This window comes from Choloepus didactylus, chromosome 16 (assembly GCF_015220235.1).
Source record: "Choloepus didactylus isolate mChoDid1 chromosome 16, mChoDid1.pri, whole genome shotgun sequence".
NCBI classification, from domain to species: Eukaryota; Metazoa; Chordata; class Mammalia; order Pilosa; family Megalonychidae; genus Choloepus; species Choloepus didactylus.
Genome location: NC_051322.1, coordinates 58,218,631 through 58,238,612, shown reverse-complemented (window position 1 = coordinate 58,238,612; position 19,982 = coordinate 58,218,631). Strand labels below are relative to the sequence as shown.

General features: G+C 39.7%; 1 pseudogene; it reads left to right on the top strand.

Moving 5' to 3' along the window:
- Positions 1-19,332: 19,332 nt before the first annotated feature.
- LOC119511517 lies at positions 19,333-19,982 on the top strand (annotated as a pseudogene).

Sequence of the window (19,982 nt, the reverse complement as noted above, 5' to 3'; positions counted from 1 at the left end):
GTCAGGACACCCCAAAGGGACATGATTTTCTTCATTGTATCTATTCTGCCCTGCTTGGTCCAGAACTGAGAATCTCTCCTGCTGTGAAGATTCCCTCCAGTTGCAGCTAGTTGATGTTGGCACTTTACCCAGAGGCAGAACAGGAAGTTACTTACAGTGGCTCTGGGACAGTGTATAGTGGTGCTGATAGCCAGACAAACCAAGTTTAAATCTCAGACCTGATCTTCAGTGACTGTGTGATTTTGGAAGATTTAATTAATCTCTCTAACCCCAGTTACACTGTGGAATTATTGTGAGGATTAAATATATTTATAGATGGCCAATTAGACTAACTCCGTAACTCTCATTATCCATCAGGCCCCTCATATACTCGCATCTTTCCTTTTCTGGCTTGATTTGTCCGACATCTTTGCAAATACCCTCAAATTTCTTTTCCTACTCTCCTTCCATTGTACTTGCCCGGAAAACCCCCAACATGAAGTAAGCCCATCAATCCACTTTGCTGGGTTTAATCCTAACAGCTGGGTGTGTAGGAAAAATCACTCACACAAGTAGGATCCCACTTCTCCAGCCTCATCTCATTCAGGCTCTCAGCCTGGTTTTCTTATCTCACTGTCTGCTTCTTCCCTGTCTCCTTGCTATATCTCTATGTTTTGGTGCTCCCCAGGGACTCTTTCGGAATTGTCTCTTCTTGTTTTACACCCTCTCCCTAGATGGTTTCATCCTTTGATGGAGTTTTAAAAAACACACAATGTTATAATTTTATCTTCAGATCCCTCACCTCTGAGCTCCAGAATCCCATATATCCAACACCTCCTGGATGACTCATAGGCATCTAAAAGTTAACATGTCCAAAATTGAAGTTGTAACCAAACTTTTCTGTGTTTAGTAAATGGTATTGCTATCCTCCCAGTTTCTCAAGTCAGAAATATAGTTTCCCTTGATTCATAATGTTGCATTCCCTTACCCTAAACATAAAGTCTTTCAGGAGTCCTGTTGAAGCTTTTTGGATTCTTTCCACTTTTCTTGATCTCTACCACCATGTCCACTCCCAACCTGGCTGAAGCCACGGTTGCCTCTCCCTTGGACCACTGCCATAGTCTCCTAATCCGTGTCCCTGCTCCCACTTTTACCTTCTACAACCCATTTTCTATGTCACAGCCAGAATGATCTGTAGAAAATGTAAATAGATTCCTGACACTACACTGCTACAATCCTTTAATAGATCCCAATGGCTCTTAGATTAAATCCCACCCCTTTACATGTCTCATAGTTACCCCCCGACTCCCTCTTTCACCTGTCTTATGTGCTCTTCATTAAGTTTTCATTAAGTTCCAGCCACACTGACCTCTTAGTGCCTTGAATCTTCAAACTGTGTTCTGTGTTTGTGCCTTCTCTGTGGAATGCTTTCATCCATCATTCTTGTTTGGCTCCTGTCCATCAACCAAAAAATTGAAAAAATATCTTTATATATATGTAATACATATATAAATATATAAAACTAATTATTTGATACTCATCTTTCAAAAGGTGGAGCCGAGTTTCTTCCCCTTGAGTATGTGCTGGACCTAGTGACTCACATCCCACAAATAGAATAAGGCAGAAAAGATGGATGACTTCCAAGATGAGGTCATAAAATACATTGTGGCTCCTCTTGGCTCCCTCCCTCCCTCCCTCCCTCTCGGGTCACTCTTTCTGTGGAACCAGCTGCCATGTTGTGAGGATGCTGAAGCTGCCCTGTGGAGAGTTCCACTGGTTAGGAACTGAAGCCTCCGAGCCAACAAGGAACAGGGGCCTTCTGATAGCACCTTGTGAGTGTGCCATCTTGGAAGTGGATCCTCCATTCCCAGTCAAGCCTGCAGATGAATGCAGCCCTGATTGATATTTTGAGTGCAAACTCATGAGAGACCCTAAGGCAGAACCACCAAGCTAAACTGCTCTCAAATTCCTGACCCACAAAAAGTGTTTGTTGTTTTAAGTTGCTAAGTTTTAAGGTAATTAATTATGCATTAATATAAATTTTTGTACTTGAAATAAAAACCTAAAGCACTTTGAAGAGACTATCAGTAGAAGATTGATGGCCTTTTAAGAATCTGCCACTGAGGGGTTAAAGGGAAGCAAAGAAAACGTTACTGGAAGTTGGAGGAAAGAGGATTATGTTATGTAGTAGCAGAAAATTTAGCAACACTGTCATCTATGGCAATGTGGAAAGCAGGAATGTGGCTAATGAACTGGGTGATCTAACTAAGGACATTTCCAGGCAAAGTGTTGAAAGTGTCTCCTTGCTTCTTCTTACTGCTAGTACTAAAATGCAAGAGTAGAGAGATAAGCAAAAGAAAGAACTATTAAACAAAAAGATCCAGAACTTGCTGGTTTTAGAGATTCTTAGCACCTCCAGATGGTAATCAGTGGTAAAATTAGGAAATGACTTTCAGGTAAAGATCAAATCCAGGGCACTGCCAAGAAAATATGGTCAAAAGATGAAACTGAGGGTGTGGCTGTGAAATTCTTTAAGATTTCAGAAAGACGGGATGGTGGTGCCTCAGCAGTGACAGCAGAAGCCCAAAGCAGAGAAGAGCTTATCTTGAAAATAAGCTACTTGGGCGTAGCTTTTGTCTAGGAATGAATCCCAATACAAGTCACAGGAGACCCACAGAGATTTTAAAAGAAAAATGTTGGCTGAAGTACCACCAGCTTAGACTGACAGACAGAAACAACATAAAATGAAGAGAGGCTTTTGGACTCCCCAAAACCTACTGGCAGGAAGCAGACTGAGGAAACCACATAACTGCAAACATGAGCTATCTTTTATGGAAAATGAAAGATGATTCAGACAGTGAAACCATGAGCACAGAGGGTTGAGCCAAGTGCCATGGAGAATAATTCCTGGGCAGGTGTAGGATTAAGTCCCAATCAAGGAACTTCCAACACGGAATTGCGCACCAGTTACTCCTTTGTGCCTCCTATTTTCCTCCTTAAAATTTTTTTTTTTTAAATCCTATTCTTGCCCCAATATTGAGTGTTGGGTGTGTGTAGGGCAAATAACTTTATCTCTTGAGTTCACAGATTTTCAGATTGAGAAAAACTGTACTTTAGGAACTACAGCTGAGGAGCTTCATGTCTACCTGGTTCTGATTTAAGTGTCACTATCCTGGGGTTTGAGCTGATGGTGTAAAAGGGATGCGACTTTTGAGATTTTGGGAGAGTCTTGGGAGGGGGGAGTGCATTTTGCATGTGGGAGAATTGAAAGTAATTTGTGGCCAGAGGTTGGACTTTGGAGGTTTAAAAATACATCTACAAATTATTTATACTGCTCTCTTTAAAAGATGGAGCCTAATTCCCCTCCGCGTGAGTATGGACCTGGATTTAGTGATTCGCTTCTAACAAAAATATTGTGGCAGAAGTTACCAGATGTGACTTCCAGGATTCGATCATAAAAAGTATGTGGCTTCTTCCTTGCTCTCCTTCTCAGGTTACTCCCTCTGGGGGCATTTAGCTGCCTTGTAGTGAGGCCACGCAAGCAGCCCTGTGGAGGGGTCTATAACGCAAGGAACTAAGGCCTCCAGCATTTACAACCAACAGGAACTGAGCAACCTTCTGACAGTAGTCATGCGAGTGAGCCATCTCAGAAGTAGATTCTTCAGCCCCATTAGAACCTTGATTTATGCAGCCCTGGCTGACTTCTTACCTACAACCTTGCAGGAGTGCCTAAGCCTGAACTACCCAGCTAAGCCACTCCCAAATTTGTGACCTGTGGAAACCATGAGAAAATAAGTCAGATGTTAAGTTTTGGGATAATTTATTACACAGCAATAGATAACCAATATAGTTCCTTTCAACACTCTTGTCTGCATTAAATGCCACTGTTTCAGGGAGACCTTCTTTGACCACCCCATATAAGTATCACTTTCCCATTAAACTCTGCTGTAGCACCACGAGGCTTTCTTTGTAATGTTCTCACTATTGGTAATTAATTGGCTTGTTTACTTGCTTATTGTCTCTTTCTCCTACATGATGATATGTTCTAGATACAAGAGGGCAGGAAGTGTCTGTTTTGGTCACCATTATGTACCCAGAGCCCTATGTTCCAAAATATTCATTGAAATGAAGGAAATGTTGGGATGATCTTTCAAAACCATTTCTTGCTAGGCCTTCATATTCTTGAAATTCTACCTCAGAAATTTAATCATTTAAGTTAGTTTAAATGCACATATCCCTGGGAGGGCTAATAGATTAAGAGGCAGCATCTTCTAATTATAATTTAGTATCATTTAATTAAATCATATTGTTTTCCTTTGGGCATATATCCTAGCACTGATTAAATAGAATTTTTAAGTGTGGCTGAGAAGAAAGCAAGAAACTGATATGACATGGGGCAAGGGCCAAGCCTATATGAGGTTCCATAGTAGGAGGCTTTGGTGACAACCAGAAGGTAGACAGGCTGTAAGGCCTGGAACTTGGGGTGATAGAAGGAAGAGGATCCTAGGATCTAGGAAAGAGAACTATCAAGAAAACTTGGGTGGGGCATCAGAAAAGGACACTGAATACCCATTTCACTTGAGCATGGTTTTTTTCAATGCTAGCCTGCCAAGTTTGTGTAATATTAGATTTTAGCTTTCTTTAAACATTAACATTCCCAAGAAGTAAATATCAAATCAGTATCATCAAAGAGCCTATTTTAAAACACCCAAAGTGCTCATGATCTTTTGTTGGGTATAGCAGCAGACAAATTAACAGATCTAGTCCTGTACATTCAAGAAGTGCTTTCAATATAGGTACCCTTTTCATATTTTATGTTTGTTTGTTTATGAGGTTGGAAACAGAATTTGGAGCCAGAATGAAATTTAAAAATGCGTTTTTAGAATTATGTATTTGATAGTTTTCTTTGATGAGCTTACGACATAATAGAGAGATGGTGAAAAGAATTGTATGTGTATGTGTGTGCGCCAAGCAATATAAGTGACAGTATTATTGTACCCTGTAGGTCCTTCAGTCCCACTAGCCTGTGAGTACAAATGAAATCATATTGACATTATACGCAGTTTGTCTTAGCTCTGTAGTTCCTTTCTGTATGCAGCAGAATTCAGCCCTTCTCAAAATCTCTCTCCTTGTTTTGGGGACTTCTCGGGTGGGTTGCACATATGCTCAGAGACAAGACTGCCCTTGGTCTTAAGCTCCAGCCTTTTCCTTGATGTCTGCTGCTCCTGAAAGTCACAATCCCATCTTGGCTCCCAAAGGAAGGAACTTCCACCAGTCCTCCCACCATCCTGAGGCTTGGGCCTTCCTCCTTTCTTTCCCCACAAGACCTCTCACTGTGGGAGCAGCTTATCTGATTGGAGATATTGGTGAGTTCTTAGCATTCACTGGGCTACATTTCTCCATTGGGTTGGTTGAAAGTACTAAATGCCCCTGCTCTTTGGTTGCTCAATGTCTTGCATCTTACTTGCCCTTGGATCTCTGGGCTTCTGGTCTCTGGACAAAGCCTCCTCATCAAGAGGAGGCCTGCCTGGGTGGGTGGGTTGCCCAGGTTGCCATGCCCCTGAGTCCTGGCTGTCTTTCATCTGAAATGGGAAACCAGCAGTATCCCTCCATTTTCTAAAACAGGCACCAACAGAGGAAGCTGAATAAAGTAAATGCTTGGATTCCCATTTGACCTTGGGGAGCATGTCTTTTCTGCCAGAAGTCTGGAGGCAATGAGGAGTAAATGCACCCGAAGCCTGCATCTAAAGGGTCTCACAATAGCCTCTCCCGGGGGATTCCCTGGAAATGCTGTTTCCTGGTCATGGTGCTGTCCCTTAGTCTCCTAAGGCTGGAAACTAATGAGTTGCTAAGAAGTGTTGAATTTTCTCCATTTTTACTGCCCCATGGAGTCACTCTGTTCCCTCCAGAAAAGCTTATCCTTCTAGGGGCCAAATCTCTTCCCTGGGACCAGTCTTAGGAAACAGACTTTGTCCTTCATCTATCTCCTTTCTCTCCTCATCTCTCTCTGGTCTGTACTCAGAACAATTTCCTTTATCTGCTTCCAAACAAGCTTTAATCCTCATGCATCTCGATTCATGCATGGAGACTGAAGAGGGTTGGTGATGAGTAAGTATGGAGAAAGCATTACTGATCCCGCTTGATCGCTATCTGTTCATCTTAGCTGGGACCAACCAGTTACATGGGTAATACAGTGTGAGAGGAGTACATGGTGCAGACATGCTCAGAAAGAACACCCCAAGTAATCCGAGCCCCTCGGAAAGTTCACATATGCATATAGGCCAAGGCCTGAAAGAAACCAGAGCGAAGCTTCAGAATTCCTTGAAAATTTGAAGTATAGGCTAATCCACACATCCTGTTGTTTTATCATGATTCACAGGACAAATATCTCAATTAAAGGCCTCATCCTTACATTTCTAGTGGGAAAAAAAAAAAACTAGTAATGATTTTGAGGCCCTAACTGTATAGTTTTCACAGTGAACTTTAAAAAGTGCCCCTAAGTTTTTTGCTTCATTGTTTAAGTTAAAACTAGACTTGTTTTCTCCCTGTTAAAGGACAACAATAATACTTTTGATAGACACAGAACACTGATTTTACTGAGGAGCAAACCATTCAGGAAACGGGAGGTAGGTCCTTCAAATTTTGCAAAGAGCCTTCCAAGCCTGTCTTGAAACTGAGGACCTACAAGTTGTCACTACAAATTCTAGAGCCTTAGGACTGTGGTCCCTGAGGACCTAAAGAAACTCAGAGAGGAGTTCGTAACTCCTTGCGCCAGCCACGGAACTGCCATCAGCTGACTCCTCTTCATTATTCATCAAAGGATGAGAGTTGAGGAGAGAAGTGGATTGATTCCACCAATGACCACAGGCCTTCAAAGAGAGATTTATAAATATCTATTTGGTTTTCTTTCAGTTTCCAGTGCAGTCTAAGTGGGTGGGGGTGGGGTGGGGAATGCCCAGGCTGCAGGGTGTTGACTGACAGGGAGCAGACGTGAATCGTGGGCCTTGCCTCTCCCTAAGAGAAACTCAGTGGGAAATGCTAGCAACTGGCCTCTCAAAAATGCACCTCTAGTGCACTGTCTGCAGATGTCTGTATTCACTGGGACAGTTGCTTTTTTTTTGTCTTTCATAGCTATGGTAATTTGGAGCTCTAGGAGAGGGTATGGAGGAGTTCAAGTCTTTCTCAGTTGCCTTGGGGGAAAAATGAACCAGTCCTCAAAGCTGAGTTACTCACAGTGTGAATTCATTGGGTAAATAAAGACTGAATGATACTGGGAAGAGTTACTCATGTACTGTAAAGGCCACTCACTGCCATCTGGCCCGCCTCGTCTCCCCTTCATACCACATTACTCCTTAGTCTAAATGAGCTTAATGGGAACTGATGCATATGTATTAGGAAAAGGAGAGTTCCCCAGGGACTTGAGCTACACATCAGTACCCTGCTCCTCTGTAGGTAGGCAACACGGGCACTTGGGGGAGCACTGAGTAATGGCTGAAAGATAAATTACATACAGGCTAGTCAATATCTCGCCAATTAAGTTCACTATGTTCCTGAATATGACATTTCTGAGAAAAATGCTGGCATCTAAGCAGTTCCAAACAGTTGCATTTCATTGTGCTGTTTCATGGGGCAGTTTCTTTCCACAATTGACTTTCATACAAATACACAGTAGAAATTTTTTTAACTTACAAATAAAATGCTTCAGAATCACATCAACAGAAATAGCAGTCACTGAATAGAAAAATCTGCTGTCCCACAAGGCAATGCTTGACAGAGAAGGTCCCCAAAATGCATGTTATGCTCTGCCAAGCTATGCATTTTTATCCCACACATCCAAGAGCAGCGTCTCTGAGCAGACCATCCTGCATCCTCTCTCCCTTATGCATATCTGTGCTATCTCTAGGCCCCACAGTTAATTATTTATATAATGCCCATATTGTGATATAGATCATGCATTATGAGCACTAGACAGTGCTTCTCCATGGGGTTATATCAGAGTACTCTATCAATCCACTATATAAACAACCTCTCTCATACATGGGACTGCATGATTATCCTGATGAATTGATCTTATTCAGACCCTGTGTACATATTAGAGCAATGTTTTATCACTATGTAGATATATACACACACTCAATATTCACTGGTGTTAGAATAAATATTGTGACTTTGTGGAGAGAATGGCTTCACAGAATAACAGACAGCCTCAGATGGTCCTTATCAGCCAGGCAGATAGGAGCGCACTGACTTGTAGCTTGGTTGTCTTGTTGTTTGGGGTGCTTCCTCTTCTCATCTAACTCAAGAAAGGGTTCTGCTCTTCATCACATCAAACTCCTGCAGGATGATCTGAGTCTGTGTGCACAGGAGAAATCTTAAAACATCCTGCCTGTTCAGTCGGGGATCCAGTTTGGCTGAAGTTTTTACTCAACTCATTAGCGTTTATTGACCACTTAGCAGTGTATCTTGAGCAGTAAGGAAAATATAAAAGACAGGAAGATCCTTTATGGAATGTAAACACGAATGGCCCAAGGAATAAATTAGCAGCTGTATTGAGTTGTAAGTCACTTATGATGCAATTCACCCATTTAAAGTGTGTAATTCAATGATTTTTTTATGTATTCACAGAGTTGTGCAACCATTGTCACAATCAATTTTAGAACATTTCATCACTCGTAAGAGAAACCTTATATTCATTAGCAACCACTCCCTACTTAACCCAAATCTACTCTGTCTCTACAGATTTACCTATTCTTGACAACTCATATCAATGGAATCATACAATATATGGCCTTTTGTGACTTGCTTCTTTTGCTAACAATGTTTTCAAGGTTCATCCAAGTTGGAGCATGTATCAGTACTTTATTTCTTCATATTGCCAACTAATATCCCATTGTATGGCTATATCACATTTTGTTTATCCTTTCATCAGTGAATGGACATTTGGGTTGTTTCCATTCTTTGGCTACTATGAATAAATGCTGCTATGGAGGTCTGTTTTCATTTCTCTTGATATATGCCTAGGAGGGCACTGCCGGGTCTGGGGTTAACTGGCGGAGGGACAGCCAGACTTTTCCAAATGGCTGCACCATTTTAAATTCTCACCAGCAGTATATTAGGGCTCCAATTTCTCCATATTCTTGTCAACACTTGTTATTATCTGTCTTTTTGATTATAGCCATTCTAGTGGGGAGGAAGAATTATCTAATTGTGGTTTTGATTCACATTTGATTCACATTTGTATACCTTCTTTGAAGGAATGTCTATTCAGAGCCATTGCCCGTTTTTAAATTGGGTAATTTTTCTTTTCATTATTGAGCTGTAAGAGTTTCCTATACAAGCCCCTTATCAGGTATGTGATTCGCAAGTATTTCTTCCATTCTCTGGGTTGTCTTTTCACTTTCTTGGTGGTTTCCCTTGAAGCACAGAAGTTTTAAATTTTGGTGACGCCCAATTTATCTCCTGTCCTTTTGTTACTTACACTTTTGGTGTCCCGTGTAAGAAGGTTTTGCCTAACCTCAGGTCATGAATATTTACTCCTATATGGAAGTCTTCTGTTTCTCTATTGATCTTTTGTCTAGTTGTTTCATCCATTATTGAAAGTGGGTTATAGAAGTTTCAAACTATTATGGTTGAATTGTCTATTTCTTCTGTAAATTTTTGCTTCATGTATTTTGCAGCTCTGTTCTTAGGTGCGTATCTTCATAACTGTTTAATCTTCTTGATGGTTTAGTCCTGTTGTCATTATAAAATGTCCTTTGTCCTTTTTTTTTTTTTTTTGTCCCTAGTAGTCTATTTTTACCTTGAAGTCTATTTTGTGTGATACTAGTGTAGCCACTGCAGCTTTATTATGGCTGCTGTTTGCATGGTATGTCTTTTTCCATCCTTTTACTTTCAATCTATTTGTTATCTTTCAATCTAAAGTATTTCTCCTGTAGAAAGCATATAATTGGGTCTTGTTCTTTTATCCAGTCTGACAATCCCTGTCTTTTAAATGGATGGTTTAATCTATTCAACTGTAATGATATTATTGATATGATTGGACTTACAACTGCCATTTTGTTTTTTATATGTTTCTCATTCTTTTTTTTATTCCTCCATTTCTCCTTTATTGTTTTCTTTTGCATTAGGTGAATATTTTCTATTGTAATATTTTCATTACTTAAATGATTTTTAATAACTATTTTTTAGTTATTTCCTTAGTGGTTACTTTAAGACTTATATACATTTTAATTTATGAAACTCCACTTAAGATTTATTCTAAATTTCAGTGATACATAGAAACATCTTCTTATATAGTTTTATTCTCTCTATCCCCCTTTTGTGCTATTATTGCTATATGTATTATATCTATATATGTTACAAACCCATAATCAAATATTATAATTATTACTTTATATAATTTTATATCTTTTAAGGAAACATAGAACAAAGGGGACCAATTATATATTTATAGAGTTTATTATATTAACTTTCTTATTTATCATTTCTGGTTCTCTTCATTTGTTCCTGTGGATTTCAGTTGTCATTTGGTGTCATATCCTTACACCAACAGAGCTTTGTTCCCACCTACTGTCTTTGTGCTGTTATTGTCAAATATACTGCATTTCTATATATTTTAAGTCCAGCAATACAAGTACAAACATTTTAAAATTTAAATTGTATTTTAATCAGTTAAGAGAAGAAAGGAGAAGAAATATGCATTTTCTTCTATATGCAATTATAATGGCTCTTATAATTATATAATTATTTTACTGGCACTTTGTATCTTCATGAGGCTTCAAATTAAGGGGTCATTTGCTCTCAGCCTATAGAGAACTTTAATATTTTTTATAAGGTAGTCTGCAACCAATGAGTTCTCTAGGTTTTTGTTCATTTAGGAATGTCTTTATTTTATCCTCAGTTTTGAAAATAGTTTTGCTGGATATAAGTTTTGATTGACCTTGTTTATCCTTCCATCACTTTGCATATATCCTCTTACTGCCTTCTGGCCTCCATTGCTTCTGACAAGATGACAGCTGTTTATCTTACTGGGTTCCCTTGTAAGCGCTGGATCATTTTTCTCTAGCTTCCTTCAAGATCTTCTCTTTTTTAAAATGCAATGTTATTGAGATATTTGCACATACCATACAGTCATCCAAAGTATACAACAATTGTTTACAGTATCATCATATAGTTTTACATTTATAACTACAATCAATTCTTTGAACATTTTCATTACTCCAAAAAATAAAAAGAATAAGAATAAAAATAAAAGCAAAAAAGAACACCCAAAGCATCCCACACCATTCCTGACCCCCTATTATTCGTTTACTTTTTGTCCCCATTTTCGTACTCATTTGTCCATACACTGGATAAAGAGAGTGTGAGCCATAAGGTTTTTCACAATCACACAGTCACACCATATAAGCTATATAATTATACAATCGTCTTCAAGAATCAAGGATACTAGATTGCAGTTCAACAGTTTCAGATATTTCCTTCTAGCTATTCTAATAAACTAAAAACCACAGAGAGTTAACCTCCAGAATGACCTCTTGATTCCATTGGAAATCTCTCAGCCACTGAAACTTTATTTTGTTTCATTTCTCTTCCTCCTTTAGGTCCACAAGGCTTTCTCAATCCTATGTTGCCAGGTCCAGTCTCATCCCCGGAGTCACATCCCACGTTGCCCGGGCGATTTACACCCTTGGGGGTCATGTCCCATATAGGGGGTGGGGCAGTGAGTTTACCTACTAAGTTAGCTTAGAGGGAGAGGCCACGTCTGAGCAATGAAAGAGGTTCTCTGGGAATGACTCATGGGCACAATTGTAAGTAGGCTTAGCTTCTCCTATGCAGTAACAAGCTTCATAAAGGCAAGCCCCAAGACTGAGAGTTTGGCCTATTAACTGGTAGTCCCCAATGCTTGCAAGAATATCAGGAATTCCCCAGCTGGGGAAGTTTAATATTTCCATATTATTCCCCCAGTCCCTCAAAGGGGCTTTGCGCATACTTTTTATTCTCCACCCAGTTACTCTGGGATGTATCGGGGTTTCATGCTAACCTGTACAAACCAACCAGATCTCACTCCCTATTCAAGGTTCCATTTAATTATGGTGTTTGAGTAAACTGACGACACAAGTTAAATTATATAACGTTCTACAGAAAATATAGATTTTGCACCAAATAAACATCTCTTCCTTTGGTCCCACACAGAAGCCAAAGTTCTAAAACACAATTAATATCATACTCTACCCTTCAGTCTGATCTACCCCAGTCTAAATCAAGTCCATTTCATTCATATCTACAACTGAAGTCTGATCTCCTTTTCAGCCTCTTTAACAGTTGCTGCATGGGGCAGTGCCAACACTCAGAGTTGCTGAACTCTGGCTCTGAGTCGCAGGTGCCACACAGACACCAGAAGCTCCAGGGACTGACCAGGTGACACAAACAGCTCAGCATCTCAGAATTTAGAAATAATTGTTACAACTCAGTTACTCTCACTGCTGTAAGAGTTTACAATCTAGTAATTTTTTACAATAAGCCTTCCCGTGATAACCCATGCTCCCAGATTCAGTTCTCAGAGTTTGCATATTATTGTTAGTCCATGTTAGTGAGACATTATAATATTTGTCTTTTTCTGGCTTATTTTACTTAACCTACTGTCCTCAAGGTCCATTCACTTAGTTGCATACCTCACAACTTCATTCCTTCTTGCTGCCATTCAATATTCCATTGTATGTTTACACCACAGTTCACCATTCGGTTAATCAGTTGATGTACCCTTAGGCCACCTCCATCCATTGCAAATCGTGAATACTGATGCCACAAACCAGTGTGCAAATGTCCACTCCTGTTTCTGCTATCAGTTTCTCCAAGTATACAACCAATAACAGGGTTACAGGACCATATGGCAACCCCAGACTTTTCGTCCTGTTGGACCATCACACTGCCCTCCAGATGGGCTGCACCTTTCTATGTCCCTACCAACAGTGAATAGGTACATCACTCTCTCCACATTTTCTCCAGCACTTGTATCCGTTTATTTTTTAAACAGTTTTATTCATACACTATACCATTCATTCTAAGTAAACAATCAATGATTCCTGGTATAATCACATAGTTATGCATTTACCACCACAATCTATAAGAGGACATTTCCATTTCTTCTGCAATGAAAGAGGAAGAAGAGAAAAAACAGAATAAAAAAAAGATATAAGAAAAAAGTAAAATAATATGAAATACAATGAAAGGTCATAGAACAACAACAACACAAAGAATCCCATACCACTTCCTTATATCCACCTCTTATAGACATTTAGCTTCGATATATTGCCTTTGTTACAATTAATGGAAGCATTTTACAATGTTACTGATGACTATAGACTCTAGTTTGCATTGATTGGATTTTTTCCCACAATCCCATCCCATTTTTAACACCTTGCAAAGTTGACATATATATTTGTACATTTAATGACAAGCATTGACCATTCTAGGTTTCATTAAGCTATACAGTCCCAGTCTTTATCTTCTATCTTTCCTTCTGGTATCCTATATGCCGCTAACCTTCCTCTTTCAACCATACAGTCTACTTTGTTCAGTGTGCTTATATTATTGTGCTACCATCATGCAATATTGTGCTCCAAACCTCCCTCTCCTGTCTTTTCCTTTCTGTCTGTAGTGCTCCCGTCAGTATTTCATGTACAGCAGGTATCTTGTTCACAAACTCTCTTCAGTGTCTGTTTGGGAATATTTTAAACTCTCCCTCATTTTTGAAGGACAGTTTTGCCGGGTGTAGAATTCTTGGTTGGCAGTTTTTCCTCCTTCAGAATCGTAAATGTACTGCCTTCTCGCCTCCATGGTTTCTACTGAGAAATCCGTACAAACTCTTATTGAGCTTCCCTTGTTTATGATGGATTGCTCTTCTCTTACTGCTTTCAGAATTCTCTCTTTGTCTTTGATATTTGATAATCTGATTATTAAGTGTCTTGGAGTCAGTCTACTCGGATCTATTCTGTTTGGGGTACACTGCGCTTCTTGGATCTGTAATTTTATGTCTTTCATCAAAGATGAGAAAATGTCAGTGATTATTTCCTCCATTATTGTTTCTGTCCCTTTTGCCTTCTCTTCTCCTTCTGGGACACCTATGACACATATATTCATGTACTTCATGTTGTCATTCAGTTTCCTGAGCTCCTGCTCATGTTTTTCCATTCTTTTCCATATCTGTTCTTTTGTGTGTAGGATTTCAGATGTCCTGTTTTCCAGTTCATTAATCCTTTTTTCTGCCTCTTCAAATCTGCTGATGTATGTCTCCATTGTGTTTTTCATCTCTTCTATTGTGCCTTTCATTTCCATAAGTTCTGCCAATTGTTTTTGCAAACTTTCAAGTTCTTCCTTATGTTTGCCCAATGTCTTCTTTATATCCTTCATCTCTTTTGCTGTATCTTCCCTTAACGCATTGATTTGATTTTTGAATTGATTCAGGAGATTTTGTTTGATTAATAATCAGCTTTTCAATTCCTGTATCTCAGTTGAAGTGCAAATTTGTTCCTTTGACTGGGCCAAATCTTCATTCTTCCTAGTGTGATCTGTAATTTTCTGTTGTCTAGGCATCTGGTTTCCTTGATTACCCCAATCAGAGTCTCCCAGACCAGACAGGCCCAGGTCTCAGGAGGAGGATGTATTTCGTATCAGGTTTCCCTGATGGTAAGACCCAGAAGATTGTCAGACTTTCCTGTGAGGCCTCTAGATTCTGTGCTTTTCCTATCCTGACCAGCAGGTGGTACTTGTCAGCCTGCAGCTCCCACCGTGTTAAGAGGTGTGGTGCATTTAATTCTCAGTGGATGCTGTCCAGGCTAGAGAATGAGGGTGTCAGAAGTCAAGCTTAAGCTTTTTCTGTTCCACACCACCCCCTGCCTCCCAGGCCCTGGGGACTGAGTTCTGTGAGGGAGGGCCACCACTTGAGCTGAGCCCTGCTCCCCCTTTTCTTAGGGACGATAAGCCCTTTAGGGAATTATCTCCTACACTTGAGTTTTTGCTTTGACTCTCTGACTATCTTAACTTCACCCTTGCCTGGGTTAGTGCTGACAATTGAAAATGCCTGAAGCTTTCTCTATTGAGCTACTTAGAATTACAGAGGAAAGAAAAAGGAAAAAAGTGAGAAGTCCCCTTTTCAGAGCCAGTCCCCAGCCCTCCAGTTCACCAGGCAAGAACTGCAGTTGGTAACCAGTTCCATATGCCCCTTTTCTTGGGACACAGCCCTTTTCCAGTATTCGGAGCTCAGTGGATTCCCAAACCTCTGTTTCTATTTATTTATTTATTTATTTATTTATTTATTTATTTATTTATTTTCCATCAGCCCCACCTCCTCTCTGCCAGGATAAACCTCTGGGTTCCTTTCCTGCTTGCTCCGGGTTTATCTGTGCTCATAGCATGTATTCAGTAGTCCATGTTTGTTAATTAAAACCACAATTGGAGCTTGGTTGAGCTACAGTCCCTTGCTCCTGGCAGGGACGACTTCTTTCTCCCACAACAAAGTTTTGCAAATCAGCCTGCCAGCCCAGTGGGGGAGGGGTGCCAGGCTCCACAGTTTGGGGAGCTTTACTTACAGTTCTATGCTGCAATCTCAGCTGTTTCACCCTCTCCTGACTGGTGTATGATGTTGTCCAATCACATCTGTCCCCCCATCAGTTGTTCGGACTATTTTCTAGTTGTTCCCGGCTACTTACTAGTTGCTTCAGTGGACTAACAAAATTCTACACCTCCTTATGCCACCATCTTGCCCTGCCTCCCCTTTTCTTTTTAAAGCATGGTTTCATTTAGTTCTTTGAGTATATTTATAATAGTTGCTTTGAAGTCTTTGCCTACTAAGTCTGACATCTGAGCTCTCTTAAGGGCAGTTTTTGTTACCTGCTTCATTTTCATGTATATGGGGCCACATGTCCTTGATTTTTTTTTTTTTTTTTTTTGGATATCTTGTAACTTTTTGTTGAAAACTGGACATTTTAGATAACATATTTCAGGGACTCTCAATACTGACCCCCTGTGGGAACTTATTGATCTGTCTGCTTGTTTGATTAGTGACTTGCCAGGGCATTTTAGTGAAGTCTATTTCCCCTACAGTGTGCAGCTATGATGTCACTGGGTGGTAGCTTCTGGTCTTCTTGGCTTACCTCCCCAGTGTGGAAACTCTCATAGGGTGAACTGGATTGAGGGTAATTGGAGCCCCAGTATTCTCAGCCTCTCACATCTGGGATAGAGCTTCCGCCTTACTAGTGAGGACTGAGTGGGAAAAGTTGTCCATACACCTATGAGCCACACTTGCCTGGAACAGAGTTTCTGCAACATGGAACTGAGGAGGATGAGGAATGCTGATGGGCTGCCCCTCTCAGGGAGATATCTTAGCCCTTGCCTGGGAACTGGGAGGAGAAAGAACCCTGGCGTTTTGGCTGCACCCATCCAGAGTGAAGCTTCTGCCCCTGGCGGGGAGTGGTGGTGGTGGTGGTAGAGAGAAAGTGGATCATGTTTCAAGTGCCGCAGACTCTTGCTGTCCTTACTGAGATTTAGTAGCTTTTCTTGAATAAGTGTTTCTTCATTTGATATATGTCTTTAGGACATTTTCCAGAGACTTTAAATGGTTGTTTTAAAAATAATTTCCACCAGTTATGGTTGTTTTACCAGAAACATGGAGTTCTCACATTACCATTCTGGAAGACTTACACTAATTAAACTATTCCAGAAAAAAGCTTGTACATGGAAACCTGATTTATAGCAAAGATGACACTGCAGTACAGTGAAAAATGATGGCCTTTTCAATAAATGGCGTTAGGACAATTGAAAATCCACACATAAAATGTGTATCTTGACTCCTACTTTATAACACAAACAAAATAAATTCCAGATAAATTACAGATCTAAAGTAAAAGGTAAAAGCCAACAACCCATATGCATTCCCTATGACCCAGCAATTCTACTTCTAAGTATACATCATAAATGTGTACAAATATTTGAAAAACAACTTGCACTAGAAAGCAGTATTTGTAATAGCCTCAAACAGGAAATAACCAAATGCCCATCAACAATTGATAAATAAATTAAATGTTGGTATATTCATACAAGAGAATATTATATCTTAATGATGAATTGTATACAACTGCATACGATAATATGGCTGAATCTCACAAACATAATATTGAATTAAAGAAGACCAACAAAAAGAGTACATGTATCTAACTCCTTTTACATACAGTATAACAGACAAAATTAGTCTATACTGTTGAAAGTCAAGACAGTGATTTCCCTTGGGTAGATATTTAATAAGGGAAGATTTCAGGATATTGATGGTGGTATTTCTTGATCTGGGTATTGGTTACTCAGATGTGTTTACTTTGTGAAAATTAATTGATCTATGTATTCTACAGTATATTATACTTCAATAAAAAGTTTTTTTTTAAAGAATGATACGACTTGAATGAAAGTTAAAAGGCTTTGCATTTTCATTAAAAAGCTACCATATACCAAAACCTGACAAAAATGCTACATAAAATTTGTGGCCAAGCTCACTTATGAATACAGATGCAAGACCCTTTAAAAACACTAGCAAATGTAATCTAGCATTATATTAAAGGAATAATGCCCTAGGAAACCATGAATAATTCAATATTAGAGTATCTAAAAATAACATTATTTCGTCAATGGGTCAAAAAAGAAAACTTCATGTTTATCTTAATAAAGGTTAAAAAGGGATTCAACAAATTTCAATATCCATTTCTGGCAAAAATTAAATAAATTAGATATATAATACTTCCTCAACATGATTAAAAAATTATCTCAAACCAGTAACTTATATCATACTTAAGAGCAAACCAATAGAGCAGTGTTTTCCAAACTTATTTTGTCAAGGAACATGATTTAAATTATAAAAGAGCAAACCAATAGAGCAGTGTTTTCCAAACTTATTTTGTCAAGGAACATGATTTAAATTATAATGTACTGAAGAACTATCAATAGGAACCCATGACATATACATAATACTATGTTAAGATGGGACTTTCACTATTGACTCAGAGTTTCAGCTGAAGTCCTCAAATCTGAGAAAAATATAATAGTTGTTGAATACCTCCACATCCTGGAGGTTCTTGACTGTCAATGTAGGATGGGTTAAGAAATTGTGAAACTCTCTGCCAGCCATAACCCATCACTTCCCTCTAAACTATAAAAGAGAAGACAATTAATTGTGGTTGAAGAGTCTGTGTTGACTGTATTTTTGGAAATGACTAGTGGGGTCATACATTTTCCCCAAGGATGAGGAGAGGAGGGTGTTTCAAGTGAAGAAGTAGGGCTTCAAGAGCATCATTCAAAAAGCTTGACCTGGGCTCCTTGGTTGGAGGGACACAGGAACTGAAATCTGATTCATCCCTTAAAAGTTTAAAGGCAAGAGGCTGTGAGTGGCCAGGACCTTCACTACAGCAAAGCCAGGGAAGAAGAATGCATTGGAAAAAGCCCAGCTTCTTGAGTTGAGAAGGGCAATGTGTGTTTGAGTTCCCCATGCGCCAAATATGGGGGCCACAGAATGGAGCTGGATCACATCATTTTGAGAGGGACTCTGACCAAGGTGACACCAAAGGACAGGTAACCTTTGGAAATCATGGTGCTGGTCATTGGCAGCCAGAGGGAGGAGCATCACCAATGACATGTTAAGATGGGACTTTTCCTGTTGACTCAGAGTTTCAGCTGAAGTCCCCAAATCTGAGAAAAATATAATAGTTGTTGAATACCTCCACATCCTGAAAATGTATTACTGTTGGTAAGGGATCCTAGTGATAGCCATGGTGGGCTGCAGATGGGGGAGCCCTGAAGAACTCACAGAAACACACCAAGAAAAATGTATCATCTTTAGGAGCCTACACAGTTGTACCAGTCAAATAAGACACTTATGCCCTTTGCAGTTCTCTTTCCTCCTCCCTTCCCCCAAACTCTAGCCCATGATCCACCCTTGAGAGGTTTAGAACAGCAGCTTGCTCAGAAATGAGGTGGTGGAGTCAGATAAAGGAAAATAAGTCAGTCACAATCTCTAACCCCACTGCAGACTTTCAAGCCACTGGGGAAAGGGGAAGTTTTTAACTAGATCAGAGATTGGAGATTATTATACTGGACTGAATTTTTATTATCTGAAAATGACCAGAGAAACTATGGACATGCTTGAGATTTAATCCAGGGGTTGGGAAGAACAAGTCAAAAGAATGGATTTGAAGGACCTGTGGAGAGAAAGCGTAAGGTTGCCTTTTCTTTGCACCCTCTGCATTCTAGTGCATTCAATAAACTCAATACATATACATATTCATGGAATTACCAAAAAGTTGATTTATAGCTCTTCCTAGGCCGGCGCTCAACAAGAAAAAGGCCATGTTCAGTTCGAGCGCAAAGATTGTGAAGCCCAATGGCGAAAAGCCTGATGAATTCGAATCTGGCATTTCTCAGGCTCTTCTTGAGCTGGAGATGAACTCAGACCTAAAGGCTCAGTTAAGGGAGCTGAATATAACAGCAGCCAAGGAAATTGAAGTTGGTGGTGGTCGGAAAGCTATTATAATCTTTGTTCCTGTTCCTCAGTTGAAGTCTTTCCAGAAAATCCAAGTCCGGCTAGTACGTGAATTGGAGAAAAAGTTCAGTGGAAAGCACGTTGTATTTATTGCTCAGAGGAGAATTCTGCCTAAGCCAACTCGAAAAAGCCGTACAAAAAATAAGCAAAAGTGTCCCAGGAGCCGTACTCTGACAAGCTGTACACGATGCAATCCTTGAAGACTTGGTATTCCCAAGTGAAATTGTGGGCAAGAGAATCCGTGTAAAACTGGATGGCAGCCGGCTTATAAAGGTTCATTTGGACAAAGCACAGCAGAACAATGTAGAACACAAGGTTGAAACTTTTTCTGGTGTGTATAAGAAACTCACTGGCAAGGATGTTAATTTTGAATTTCCAGAGTTTCAATTGTAAGCCAAAATGACTAAATAAAATATCATTCTCAAAA